Source organism: Balaenoptera musculus, chromosome 3 (assembly GCF_009873245.2).
Source record: "Balaenoptera musculus isolate JJ_BM4_2016_0621 chromosome 3, mBalMus1.pri.v3, whole genome shotgun sequence".
In the NCBI taxonomy this organism is placed as follows: Eukaryota; Metazoa; Chordata; class Mammalia; order Artiodactyla; family Balaenopteridae; genus Balaenoptera; species Balaenoptera musculus.
This window is the reverse complement of record NC_045787.1, coordinates 40,784,712-40,797,714: the sequence shown is the minus strand read 5'-3', so window position 1 is coordinate 40,797,714 and position 13,003 is coordinate 40,784,712.

The following is a 13,003-nucleotide window of genomic DNA, read 5'->3' as shown; positions in this document are numbered from 1 at the left end:
CCAGAGAGCTGGTTCTTGAATGGAAGAAAGGAAAGAAGAAAGAAAGGAAGAAAGGAAGAAAGAAAGAGAGAAAGAGAGAAAGAAAGAAAGAAAGAGAGAAAGGAAGAAAGAAAGAAAGAAAGAGAGAAAGGAAGAAAGAAAGAAAGAAAGAAAGAAAGAAAGGAAGGAAGAAAGAAGGAAAGAAAGAAAGAAAAAGAAAGAAAGAAGGAAGGAAGGAAGAGAGAAAGAAAGAAAGAAAGCGCGAGAGAGAGAGAGAAAGAAAGAAACAGAGGAAGAAAGAAAGAAAGAAAGACTTGCGGCTCAGGGACAAATACATGACTAGCCCATTAATTAACATCAGTATCAGTCATCAACCACAGAAGGAAGAATGACAAACAGTTCATAGAAAATAAGTTTGTTGCCTGCCCACTAGCTTCTCCCATACTTAAAGACATTCTTTTTTTATTTTTATTTAAAAAAAATTTTTTTAACATCTTTATTGGAGTATAACTGCTCTACAATGGTGTGTTAGTTTCTGCTTTATAACAAAGTGAATCAGCTATACATATAAATATATCCCCATATCTCATCCGTCTTGCATCTCCCTCCCACCCTCCCTATCCTCTAGGTGGTCACAAAGCACCAAGCTGATCTCCCTGTGCTATGTGGCTGCTTCCCACTAGCTATTTTACATTTGGTAGTGTATATATGTTTTAAAGACATTCTTCATCCCCACCCTGAAGTCCCTGCCCTATTGCCAAAGGATGCAGATGTAGCCGCCCCGTTCTTTTCTTCTTCCCCACTTCATTCAACAAGTGCTGAACAGGCCAGGCCTTGGGATACAGGAGCCCAAAACAAAGGATGCGTCTTCCCTCAGAGAATTTTCATTCCCTGCTGTCTCTTCAGGGATGACCCTCCTGGGATGTCCCCAGTTCCAGCCCTGCCTATCACTCCCCTTCCCCCCACCTCCCCTGCCCCCACACCGCCCTTGCATCTAGAGAGTTCCCCTTTACTTTCTGTGTTGAGGTTTCAGACATGATTTCATTCAGGGAAAAAAAAAGTTCTGCTTTTTAAATAATATTATTGAGGGACTTCCCTGGTGGTGCAGTGGTTAAGAATCCATCTGCCAATGCAGGGGGCACGGGTTCAAGCCCTGGTCTGGGAAGATCTCACATGTCATGGAGCAACTCAGCCCATGCGCCACAACAATTGAGCCTGAGCTCTAGAGCCCGTGAGCCACAACTACTGAGCCCGCATGCCACAACTACTGAAGCCCGCGCTCCTAGAATCTGCGCTCCGCAACAAGAGGAGCCACCGCAATGAGAAGCCTGTGCACTGCAATGAAGAGTAGCCCCTGCTCGCCGCAACTAGAGAAAGCCCCCACGCAGCAACAAAGACCCAACACAGCCAAAAATAAAAATAAATAAATAAAAATTTTAAAAGCTGTAAAAAAAAAAAAAAAAAAATCATGTGAAATGTCTTTTAAAAAAATATGTTATTGAAAGCCTCTGATCTTTTTTATAACCCTTGGATTTGAGGGATATATATACACACATAATGTTTTCATAGATAATGTAATATATAAATAATAGTATTATTAATATATTATATATAATATTATATATAATATATAAATAATAGTATTATTAATATGTTATATATACTATTATATATAATATATAAATAATAGTATTATTAATATGTTATATATACTATTATATATAATATATAAATAATAGTATTATTAATATATTATATATAATAGTATATATAATATATTAATAATATTGTATGTAATATATAACAATAGTGTTATTTATAAGAATATATCCGGACATAACAGTAATTCTGAGCCAACGTGGGCACTGTGCAGGCCACACCTGTGGAAGAGCCCACTTGCACGGCCCGGGCCTGACGCTGGTGACGAGCAAGGTGGTGTTGAACCCCTGGATGAAGTCTCATGACAAGAAGCAGAGTGGTGGGTGCACACTGGGCTCTGGAACTGCTTTTTATTTTTGCCTGATTTGTTTTTAATCAACCTGATTTGAATGGACAGATTTCCAGGTTTTAATTACACATCCCCACCCCACCCCTGGAGGGCTTTGGGAGAACCCTCTCTTGGGTTGCCACCACAAGTTCCTTTCTGCCATTATGACAGTCAAGGAGAAGCTGGGAGACTTTATGAATCTTTTTTAAAGTCCGTCCAGATGGTTTCCTGCTGGGAGGTACTTTTGCCGTGTCTGGATTGTTCTGGGCAATCCAGGACCTCCTAGAGGGCCAGTACCTAAGATAGGACACCCTATTTCTACTGACGGTGGTGATCCTTCGTCTCCCAACGCTGGGCCTTATAACTCAAGGAGGTGTTTGAGGTTGGGCTTCTCTTACCTTCTCATTCTGCTGGGGTACATGTTGGACACCATATTGAATTTAGATACTGACAACTGAGGCCCATAATCACCATATTCCCAGTTCCATTCACTTTTTTTTTCCCCTCCCCTCATTCACTTTTTTTTTTTTTTTTAACTTTGGGTTTATTTATTTATTTATTTATTTATTTATTAATGGCTGTGTTGGGTCTTCGTTTCTGTGCGAGGGCTTTCTCTAGTTGCGACAAGCGGGGGCCACTCTTCATCACGGTGCGCGTGCCTCCCACTGTCGTGGCCTCTCTCGTTGCGGAGCACAGGCTCCAGACGCACAGACTCAGTAGTTGTGGCTCACGGGCCTAGCTGCTCTGCGGCATGTGGGATCTTCCCAGACCAGGGCTCGAACCCGTGTCCCCTGCATTGGCAGGCAGATTCTCAACCACTGCGCCACCAGGGAAGCCCCTTCATTCACTTTTAAAAGCATATTTCCAATTGGATTCTCTACAGAACTCTGCCAAAGGAGCACCACCTCCATCAGCCACAGGAAGTGACAACTCCCTTAGTCCCCAGCCTGGCCACAGCCCGTCCTCACTCATGGCCCAACGTCATTTTGCCCTTGCATAACCGCATTGGTCAGCCTCATCACTAGACTCCAAGAGGCCCCTCCAGAATGCCTGCAGACCACTTCTTTTCTGGGAGTGACTAAGCAGAGCTTAATCAGGCCCAGATGAGCTTTGTTTCTTAGAGGGGGCTTGTCCCGGTGGATCCCAGGATAAGCCCCAGGCTATAGGGCCCAAGTTTAAATCGTGGGTATACAACTTACTTTGAGTAAGTGTGAAATATCTTTGGTCCCTGTATTCTTATCTACAAAATAAAGACTAAAAATAGTCCTTACTTCCAAGGGTTGCTTGAGGGTTTGAATGAGTGAGGGTGTGCTATATGTTTAAGCTATACCTGGCACATAACAAGTCATCAATAAATATTAGATATTGCTGTCTTGACCAGTGCTGGTATTGACATTGGCTTTGCCAAACTCATTCAGCCATCTGCTTATTTAAAATGTATTTAGGGAATTCCCTGGCGGTCCAGTGGTTAGGACTCGGCACTTCCACTGCAGGGGGCCCCGGGTTCGATCCCTGGTTGGGCAACTAAAATCCCATAAGCCGCGTCGCATGGCCAAAAAACAAAACCAAAAAAATGTATTTATTGAGCACCTACGATAAGCCAGCTGTTATGATCAACCAAAAATTAAGGACAGCCGTTTTACATAAATTATAAATACATATACAGATTCTAACGTGTTAGTTTTTCTGAAGGTTTTTTTGTTTTTTTAACATGATAAGGCCTGCAAAAAACCTGGAGTTTTAAAATGCTCACCTCTCAGTTTCCTGGGAAACTTAGGAAAGCCTATGGTAGCCAACCCATCGTGACTTCTGAGAGCAAATTTTCACTGTCAGCCTCAAGAGGACCGAGTTAGGAAATTCATGGCAGGACTTTTAAATTTTTGTTTCCAAATTAGATTTTCCAAAATGTAGACATGATTTTTGTCCACATTTATATTTCCCTCTATTGAGATGAGTACTGTCTAAAATGAGATGTATAAAAATAAAGGGTAAAAAGATATTTAAAAGACAGACATTATGTCTGGACAGATTTACTGCTCTGGCAGCTGGTCTTGGGGGAGGAGGGAGTCCCCACTCTTGGCCTTCAAGGGACTCTCACGATTATGAAGTCATGCCCTAGAGGGTTGTGACCGGGGTTCAAATCCCAGCTTCTGCCATTCTTCCCAGATGACCTTAGGCAAGTTGCTGACTCTATGCTCCTGTTTTCCTGATCGATACAGGTGGGCAATAAAAATATCTACCCTGCAAGATTGTTATGAGGCTGAAATGAAGTAATACATCTATCTAAAACATCAGTAAATGTGTAATAAATATTAGCTGTCAATGCCAGCCACTGATCAATAATTCTTCCCCACGAGCCAGTCTTGTAGATACAGATTTCCTCCTAAAAGGAAATCTTTACTTTTTTAAAAAGATTACCAGGTAATGTCAACTGTCCTATCCTGACCCTCACTCTACCCCTGCATATGTCCTCATTTGTCATTTCTGTTGAAACCTGGGGCCTAGTATGTGCTGTTTGTACAATAGTTTTCATCTCCCCTTCCTCCATTCCCTATTCCTGAACCTAGCCCATCTCCCCCCACCCCACTCATTCTTCATTGCTGGTGTCAACCAGAAAAATCTAAATGTATTAGGAAACTTCTTTCAGTAAATTATCTGAAAACCCACTCTTCTGAACCACAGGGGCATTTGATTAAAGTGGGTTTCTTACCAAACCAAACTTGGGTCTGGTTGCCCACGTGCAGTAAAGCCAATCTACTGACCCCAGGTTGTGGTGAAGGAAAGGGCAGCGTTTATTGCAGAGCACCAGGCAAGGAGTCCAGGCATCTAGTGCTTAAAAGACCCAAACTCCCCGAAGGCTTTCAGGGAAAGACTTTTAAAGACAGGGTGAGGGAGGGAGGTTGTGGGGTGTGTGGTCAGCCCGTGGACACTCTTCTGATTGGTTGGTGGTGAGGTAATCGGGAGTCAGCATCATCAACCTTCTGGTTCCAACCAGTCTGGGGTCTACATGCTTGTGGGCAGCATACAGTTAACTTCTTCCACCTGGTGGGGGCAGAGGGTGAGGTTCAGTATCTATCAGACAGCTCAAAGGACATGACTCATAATATTTTCTATAGCCCTCGAGGAGGAACGAAAGGTCCTTGACTTCGTTTAATGGCTAAACTATTATTATTTTGTATTCTGACTGTATTCCTTTCTTTCTGCATTTTCTCACTTCTCTGTTTAAATATATTCTTTGACTAAAGTTTTTCTACAGACAAAAGGCAGGCGGAGGAGGGCCTGGGGGGAGGTCAGTTGTGGGAGGGCACCATAGGGTCCTGCTCGGTTACAAATTCTGATATCAAACATTTTATTCATGATGAATTCATAAGAAAATTATGAAAAGATTCCTCTCTGATAGTTCTGCCTTTGTATTCCATTTCCAGGCTCAAAAGTCTCGGATTTCTTCTCTCAGTCCTCGTACATTTAAGCACCCTCCATGGTGTTTCTTCTCCACAGATGTTCTGTTCATATTCTTGGTGTTTTCCAGATTGGACAAATAAAGTTCATTTATTAATTGTCCCATGTCAGCTGCTCCACAGTGAATTCCACTTGCATCTATCAGTGAGTAGATTTAATCAAGTTGTATATTTGGACATTGCCTTTCATTAATCCATCTTAAACTCTATATTTAAGGTAAAAAATAATGCATTTGGTGACGTCCTCACCAGCTGATTTGAGGACACATGTGCAGTTGACACAGTGGTTAGGAACACAGTCTGGCTGGGTCTGAAGCATAGCCCCAACCCACTTGCATTGCAAAGTAACATTGGGCAAACCGTTTAACCTCTTTGTGCCTCAGTATGTTGTGAGGATTAAGTGAGTTAACATATGTAAATATATTACACATTATATATAACAAATACAAATACATTACACATGTTTATTACATGTGTCAGGTATTCTCTCACGTGATATACATACATATGCCATCATTTTTGTCAATTTAAAATTGTCTGTTTAGTGCACTGTTTAGATGGACACTTCACTTAGTAATAATAAACTGTTGTTTTATCTTTTCTGTCTTTATTTTTTCTGTAACCCTAAGAACAGGGATTGTGGTTGAGAACAGAGGCAGGTTTGGGATGAGCAGCAGAGTAGAGATGGGGAAAGGTGTGGGGTTTGAGGTATGAACGATGCACATGTTTATTTGGTAGTTTTGTCAAAGTGCTACTAGGAGAGAAAATGAGACATGAGTTGATCTTTCTGTCGTGCACATTACTCAGAATTTTTTCCCTGAAAGTTTAATTATTTGATTTTTTCCCCAGGCCAAAATGTCCCAGAGTCAAAACGGCTGCACCAAGAAGACCTCATCAAAATGTCACGTGCCCCATTCTTTAACAGGCGAGGTACTGTTATAGTGTGAAAGTGTGAAGTTGAAATGGGTAGACTCAGAAACCCACATCCTAGTGCAGGCCCACGTGTGAGGGTACCTGCTGGTGAAAAAGGCTGGGAGCAGAGTATGCCCCAGACTGGGCCATCAGCAAAAGCTCCAAGACCTAGAAAGTCTAAAAACAGGCTTCTCTTAGACCAGAGAAGATAACTAAGTGAGAGGTCCTAGAAGGATTGAAACACCCAGCTGAGGCTCTCTCTTAAGCCAGCATTTGCTCCTGAATCAGGGATAGAAAGCACTTAGCGCCGGCACAACCCCTGCCTCTCCCGACCTCCAGGGTGACACAGTGCAGCCACAACAGCGTCCCCTCCCCACGGAGCCCAGGGACACTGCAGACTCCCTCTCAGCATGACGCTCCAGGTAGATTTTCCCTTGAGCGCTGTCATTGGGACAGGCTGCATAATTTGCCGGGCCCAGTGCAAAATGAAAATGAAGGGCCCAGCGTTCCAAACTTACTAAGGTGACGACAGCAGAGCATTAAACCCAGGGCGAGGCCCTTCCGAGCCCAAGGCTGTGATCTTACACCCATGAAGTCAGCCCTGTCTGCCATAGATGGGTTGGTCGGCCCGCTGGCGGCTTTCTGCGGAGAGCTCTTCGAAACCCCTCTACAGGGGGTAAGGAAAGAGGACAGGGCAAGGGGAGAAGCGGAACGCTGGTGCTCTGCGGGCAGAGGCCTCGGGGGGTCCCTGAGGAGCCCTGGAGCTGAGGGTGCCCCCAAAGACGCAAGGGGCCTGAACCTCACACCCAGGGAAGGGGCGCGGCCTCGGGCACGGCGGCTGGCACTGGCACAGGGGAGCTCCCTGAGGGACTCGCCCGCCCAGGGCCTCAGCCTCCAGCGCTCTCAGCAGCGCCTCCTCCTGCGGGGAGGTCCGGGCTGAGCCCCACAACATCCCACCGCCTATGCCGGCCGCATCGATCGATAGCGGATATTCTCCGTTCCTGAAATAGGTGCTGCAGTTGATGACCTTCTGAGACCCGTGTGACGAGGTCATTTCAATAACATAAAACAAGGCAAGCAGCAAGAAAAGAGAATACCAGGAAAAGCCCTCCACGTCGGGGGGCAGAAGACCAGAGCACTGATTTTACAGGGAGGCTCGGGAACCGAAGCAGGTGCTGTAGAAACTTGGCAGCTTTTCTGTTGTTTTTATCATCTGTATTTATTTTCTTAAATTTTCCCTTTTCACATTGAACAGATGCCAGCCTTTTCCAAATGAAGTCTCTTAAAGAACAAGAGGGAAACCAAAGGGCCAGTTTTTGTCCTTGCTGGGCTGGCTCGATGGGGGCCCGCAGGGAAGTGGCAGATAGAATGGAAATGTTAGAACCCCCAGGGCCAGGTGGACGTTCAGAAAGGAGCGGGGACCCTTGTGCTCTCATCTGCTCGCACCGCGGAGGCTTCTGTGTCTTGTTTAAATTGAGGAGCCTCTGCAGGCCTAAAGGGTCTCTTTTAGATCCCAGTGCCAAGACTTCCGAGAGGATGGGTCTAAAAGCCTTATCCACTATTACGCTAATAATAATAATTAAGCCTTCTGAATATGATAAACCCCTATTTGGGATCACTCTCCACCGAGTGGCCCAAATCAAAACAAATGTTTTTTGAGACTCTCAAAAACACAAAATGTTTTTATGACTACCAATAAGGAAGAAAAAGATGATCTGGACACAAAGTTCAGAAATTCATCGCTATGAAATTATTTTCTGGCTACTTTAAAACTGCAAAATTTAAAGTTGAATAGCTTGTGATTCTATTTGTAGCAAAACTTTAAAATTTTAAAGTAAATTCAATTAGTAAATTTCCAGTGCACTGAAACAAATATGCTGGTAAGCATTAATTATTCTAGAAATGCTTATTTTATGAATGAGTCAATAATTTTTTTAATATTCTTAAATGGAGTGTATTTATAAAATGGGTTAAAATGTATTGTCTTTCAGAATTGCAGTGCATTTTATTCCAGTCTGAAGTTTGATTCCCTTTTTTCATCCCAGTGTTTGCAGGTTTTACGTGTGTAATTCTGAGTGAAGTTTCTGAGTGAAGTAGGTGCTCAGAAATGGTTTTACCCTCTGGGACTGTGGCCTAAATTGTTTACAGGCTCCAATCTACTAAAAACAAACAAACAAAGGGAAACAAATACCTCCATGAGAAAGAGCCCTGAGGCTCTACCTCTCTTTCTTGAGCCTCAGTTCTATGCCAAGGCCATCCTCTCAGAAGTCCTAATTTGCAGGAAAGAGCCAGATCCTGGATTTCTTCCTCCACACCACCCTCTACACCCAGCAGAACCTGATTTAATGACAGCCTCCTGAGGAAGTTCAAATAGTTAGAATAGACATATTCTGATTGGAGGAAGTGTGTTCATGTGTACTTGGAGGAGGGACAGGGAGACCCTTATGTTCATTTCACTTCCTCCCTTGGCTTCTAAGGGCCTCCAAAGAACCCCACAAGTTACTGAGTATTGAAAACCACTCTCCTAAATACTGCCTGCTTTTTGCACAGGACTGTTGTCAGAATCAAAATGAGATTCTGCCATTAAAGCAAAGAAAAAAGGATTCGAAAGACTAACAGATTCTTCCTTGTAGTTCTTTGTACAATTACAAGCAAGTAAACCAACAATAAAATGCCTATCTCCCGACAAGACTAATAGCTGCGTGAAGGCAAAGTATATGCCTTTTCTCTGCACCTTTGTACCAGGTAAAGCCTTTGTTGACTCTAAAAGAACATGGCGTACTATCCCAGCACATGTAGTAAAATGTACTTTCAAGCCCCAGGGAAGCTCTCAGTGATTAAGCTGGAAGGTCTTCCAAAGGATCATCTATAAAACACAAAATGCATACTAAAGTCAACATTTGTTGAGTGTTTCTACCAGGCAGGCGAGATTCTAAGTGCTTTACATGCTTTAACACCTGGGAGGAATATCGTATTATTATATTCCCTCTTAGATGAGAAAATTGAGGCATAGAGATATTAAGTAACTTGCCCAAAGTCATACAGCTAATGGGTGTCAGAGTTTGGTTTCAAACAGGAAGGTCTTGCATCAAAGCCTAGTTTCTCAACCACTAAACCTCAGCAGAATAAAAGCAGATGCTGGTCACTGGCTCCTGGAGCCCATTTCCCTTGATGGGGGTCCTGTGTTCAACCCAGACAAAACCGGAAGAACTCTTGGTTCCAGTTGCATTCAACCAGTCAACTCTACCCTTTTGAAAATGCAAAAACAGAAGCTCAGATGTTTAACTTGTCTTGCAACAATTTGTCAGGCAAGTAGCTGAGGTAGGTTGGTACCACTGCAGTCACTGAACTATTTAGTATCTAAAGTATCACAGGGTCTCAGCTTCAGGATCTAAATATGTTTGGGGAAGTGAATGAATGTCTTGAATTTCATTTAGGTCTTCTGGAAGCCTCCATCCCTGCTTGGTATACAAAACGCAAGCTTCGCAGTCCTTCTATTTGTAACTAGAGGCAGGACTTTACTTATCTAGGGCAAAGGACTCACACGGGGCACGCGTTAAACTTTGCAAATTTCCCAAATTATCTCAGATTCAAGTTCACCAGGCCTGACGTTTTTAGCTTTTTTAGCTAGCAAACCAAGGGATTCCAGTATCAGAAAGACACTGCCCTGAGTTTGGAAGGGATACTTCTTATCTGCCTAAGGCTTGGCTAAATAGAAAGAACTTGTGTGTTTTCTTTTTAAAGAAACCAGGACAAATCTCCTTATTCCTCCCTGGCCTGAAGCAGCCGCTCTGGTGGTCAGAGCACAGAGCTCAGCTCCCCCTGTGACTCAGTCCCCTTCTCCACCGTTTGGCTGGGCTCCTGGGAAAGGCCACACCACTGAGAGGGAGCCCCACAGCCTCCTGCTTCCAGCCCTCATTCATCCTACACACGTGCCAGGTTTGACTGCATCCCAGACAAGCTGGGATTCAGTTTGCAAGGCCCGGTTTCCATCCCCCGCTGCTGCCAACAGCTCACTGCAGTCGTAACCCTCTGGATTCCTTCAGAGGAAGCCACTTATCTGCTACACTTCCTTTGTTCTTCAAGGCTCTATCTTGGCATCTCCGCCAAGGACATGTTTTGGCTGGATCCACTACCCTGGCCTCTGCATGTCTCTGGGAAGCTGAGCTAAGAGAAACATGACCCAGGAGGTAGAAGGAGAGAGGGGGGTTTTTGTCTGCTTGAATGCAGGACCCTGCGAGGGAAACGTGCTCCAGGGACCAGGTGCTCATTGGACCAGTGACCAGCATTTTCCCAAGATTACCGTGAGCCTCCCTCAACCTTTTCAGAGACCGGACTGCTGGCCAGAGCAAGGACATGCCAGCCTTCTCGGGATCTCTGGTTAACTTCTCCCTGTGCAACAGGACAGAGGTAGGAGTGAGGGGTCTTCTTGTCTCTGTTAAAGAGGGTCAATGTACAGTGCAGTCTGCGCTGACTCTGTTTGGGTTCTGCAGTGGGAGCTGAAACTTACAGGCCACAGCCTTCATTGACAATGAATCGCTACGGTGAATATGGCTGCACCCCCAAGTGCTTGTACAGCATAATCAATCACGTGCAACTCTGCAGATGTCACATCTACTCAGGAAAGTCCCGCACATCATTTTAAGTCCAGTTCAAATCTCTCTCCTCTCAGATACCTCCTCTGACCCCTAGAGTTTCCTTCAGCTAGCGGTGATTATTGTATGGCTTGTTCAGATATTTTATATGTGGTGGTACCTTCCCACCTTCCCAATATCTTCTAGAGAAGACAAGGAGTGTCTTTTTCACCTTTCCATTCACCATGGCATCCAAAATTGAGCCTTACATGCAGTAGGTACTCAATAAAAGTTACATTAATAACAGCCTTGTGTAGAGGGGAAGAGACTCAGTCATGTGGACTATAATATTCAGCGTTTACTTACTGGCAGAGAGACAAGTGAAAAAGGAATTGGTTGGATTGTTTAATTTGGAGCCCTTCTAAACATATACTAAGTGAGACATCCACTGAAACAATCACCTGGTTTAATGATAATGAACTTTGACTCTGTGATAACTGGTTACCCTTAAAACCATCCTGGATTTGTTTCCCTACAGAAGAGCTGGACACTGAGCACAGTTCTGTGAAACATTCCTTAGAGAGATTTCTCAGCACTAAATAAAAGAGTGGCTTCTCAAAGTTGCAAAAGACGTCCAGCTGTTAGTTTTGGCCAGAGACAAGCACTGAGCCAGGTCCAATCGGAGATGGCAGGAAAAGATAAACATGGCTGTATGATGTCACTGAAATGGCCTTATTTTCATCAGAAGCTAAATTCAAATACCCTCAGGGAGATGGGCTGTTTTGTTTTGTTTTGAATTACTACAGCTTTCTAAAATTCATTTTTACCTCTGTAGGTGGTGGAATTGTCCAATGGACTCCAAGTTCCATGAAGAGAGGCTTGGAAATCTGTACTCCTCTGGGTGCCTGGAAAGAGTGCTCACCAGTGACTGTGAAGCAATAGATTTGCAGTCTGAGCCCTGCTTCCTGTACCAGATCTTGACTGGTATGTTTTTCAAAAGGCAATGAAGTTCTGGATTCAAGTGTGGTAAATCAGAGGTGGCACTTGGTTCTCAGCAGAGTCAATGGATCCAGACCAGAGAACTCAGTATTTCTACTGACTAAAGAAATGGTAGGTCAGCTTTCAAAATGAGAAGAAACTCTAAGAAGAGTAGTGAGGGTGCAGAGTCCCTCCAAAGTGTCTCCTTTCCCACCCATCACCCCCAACACATACACATAGGTCTACTCCACCTCTCTCCAAAACCCAAATCCATCTTGTGTAAGCAGTCTGGGGATTCTAACTTTAGAAGGGGAGCTAATCCAGATTATCACGTCAATTCTCCCACCCATGTTCACAGAACAGGGACTGGGAGTCTCAAAGCACAGCAGAGCTGGGGCAGATTTGGCAAATCATTCATCTGCCAAGGTAAGACCTGATGATGCTTTCATCAGACACTGCCTGGTTTACAGAATGGGTTAACTGAGTGGAATAGGGAACCAACTCTCTGAATTCAAATCCTGCTGCTGCCACTCCTCTGATTCTGCTTTTTTGTGCTTCAGTTTCTTCCTTCATAAAATGTGATTATGAATCCTAACCTCATGGGACTCTCTAAAGGATTAAATGAAGTATTCCTTGTAAAGTGTTTAACATGGAAAGAGCTTAATAAATGTTGAATTATGTTATTTCTTACTTGGTCTTAAAGGAAAGTCTAATTTTCCTCCATAATGCAAGGATGGATTGATCTCTCAACTGAGAGTGATCTTGCCTTTCTATGCTCCTAGTTTCTAGTTGTCTCTTTTAGTAATTCGGACTAGTACTTTAGTCCTACTATAATAGGGGGGTTAGATGTTCACAAACTCTTCCAGGGAGAGCCAAGCCTTATACAACTTGGATAACACAAACCACTGTGTTAGTTGCTGTGGAAAACACACAATAAGCATTTAATCAATGTTTTAATTAAATTATCTCCTAGTTTCAACAAGAAGGAGACTCACCAAAGGTAAATGTAGTACCCTGGGCACAGTGGTTATAATAATCACATCATAGATGGCTTTATCTATGTGAAAGATTCTAACACAGTGACAAGAATCCAGTTGTCCTTTGGCTTTGTTAAA